At 37.7% G+C, this 2,040-nt stretch overlaps 1 long non-coding RNA gene across 1 annotated transcript in view; it reads left to right on the forward strand.

Annotated features, from left to right (window-relative positions):
* The first annotated feature begins 801 nt into the window (after positions 1-801).
* The window catches only part of LOC107838672 (uncharacterized), a 25,092-nt gene continuing 23,853 nt past the window's right edge, over positions 802-2,040 (forward strand). Inside the window, exon 1 of the long non-coding RNA XR_001664756.1 lies at positions 802-812. This is a non-coding gene — a long non-coding RNA (uncharacterized LOC107838672). The remainder of the gene's footprint in view (positions 813-2,040) is intronic.

Genomic DNA, 2,040 nt, shown 5'->3' on the forward strand with positions numbered 1-2,040 from the left:
TTAAGTGGTTAGTATGACTAGAAAAGTGGCATTTTATTTCACCATTTACCATTTACACCATGTTGATGAAAGCAACATTCACACCAGCCTTGTTTAGTCCACTTTAATTGAACTCTAGTTTGTTTGCCTTGAAAATCTGATTGGTTTGGTGATGTGTGGATGTGTAATCAAACTCTGATCCAGACCAACAAACTGAACTCTGGTATGCCTACAAACCTTGGTCTCAGTTCGGTTGAAGTGAACTCGAGTGCGGTTCGAATGCACGGCAAGCAAACCGGACACCGGTCCAAAAGCAGGACAATACAGGGCATTAGGAGTAAACACAACCAAAACAAAACATGCTAGTCTAGGACTAGAGGGGGGAATGGATCATGATCTTTAAAGAAATACAAAACGGAAATCCCACAGCCACTAAAATCTGACACCACTCCATTTTTTTTTTCTTTTACATTTCATAAAGAACAAAGTTGTGCTTGTGTCTTTTTTTGAGGTTTTTGTGTCATTTCCCTTTCGGGGTTCTTGGTTCTGCACCTCCACAGGCGAGGAGGAGGAACAGTTGTTTAAAGTGTTTGGTTCGTTTGATGCAGAGCAGTTTGAAAGAGAACTAAACCGGCTGCAAATTTAAGAATTGGTGCAGTTTTAGTCCCAAGTCAAACCAAGTCTACCGGAGTATCAGGTGTGAAAACACCCTAAAAACAAGTAGCTCTAATGATAGAGAAGGTGGCCAACGCCCGGAGATTCCTACTCCGAATCCCATTCCCAAATCCCATTCCTTCCCAGAACTACAAAGTCTGTGTGCTCGCAGCTGTTGAGTGGGGGAGGCTGCTGTGACATGGCAACCCTAGAGAGCAGGTTCCAAAAAGACAACAATGATTGAATACTCCAGATCAGCAAACCATTAAATCTTCATTGTCTTGTTTTTACCATTTCCATTTCCTGAATGAGGAATGAAGGCAGACCGTACAGAGTTTTTACATCTTATGTAAAGTTATAACCAGACCACTGTTGCATTTTACAGCCTATGACAACTGAAATATACTGCAGGTGAAACGCTCTAAATAGTGAGCAACTCTTACATCAGACCATAAATCGGCTCCATAACTTGGTTCGACAGAATCACAAACTGGAGAAAATACCATCTTCTTTTAATATTCTAAATAATCTATGGCAACCACAGGGGACTGGAACTGATTGGAAAGGATTATGTTATCAAGTAAATATGTGCAGACTGTTCCAAGTGAGAGCAGAGCGATTAGAAGCTTGTTTCCTTTTCTCAATATTATGCTAAGGATTTTCTCTTAAGGACATTAGCTCCTGGCGTGGATAAGATGTTTGTTACTAATGTCTGAATATTCAGCAGTCGATGCATATAGAGTAAAACTAGATAGATAGATAGATAGATAGATAGATAGATAGATAGATAGATAGATAGATAGATAGATAGATAGATAGATAGATAGATGGGAGTATAAAGGACTAGAACTATAAGTTGACAAAATTTATTTGAAATTGTAAACAACCACTTGAAATGTTCCGTCATATGGATCCTGATTTATATCTGTTTACAGCAGACTGTCCAGCTACATCAGCAGTAGGAATGAATGAACCGGCAGGAGCTATATGAGAACACCTACACAAAACATCTGACAAGATATTTCTTCATTTCAAAGGTGAAAAAGAATTAATTCAAGTCAGAGCAAGGATTACAGTCAATGATGCCGTCAGTGATTCTGTTCCATAAGAGGGTTGAGCCAACAGTTTATATCTGGTTAAAGTCAATTTGAACTTGTTTCAAATTGACAGCCCATAACTGATCTGTATCAGTAGGTAAATATATTAGCTTAGGTTTCTGTTCAACTTTCATTGTCCACTTTATTTCCCATTCACAGTGAATATTACTATTATTCCATGCAGTAAAACTGTATTTTCACTTTTTAATTCTCTTTTTAATAAACCAAGACCTCACTCAAACTTCTAATCTCAACTTTTTTTTTTTTTTTTTTTCCCCTTGAAATACCTTGAATCATTAATTTAAATTAA

The sequence above is a fragment of the Poecilia formosa genome, unplaced genomic scaffold, assembly GCF_000485575.1.
Source record: "Poecilia formosa unplaced genomic scaffold, Poecilia_formosa-5.1.2 Scaffold294, whole genome shotgun sequence".
Taxonomy (NCBI): domain Eukaryota; kingdom Metazoa; phylum Chordata; class Actinopteri; order Cyprinodontiformes; family Poeciliidae; genus Poecilia; species Poecilia formosa.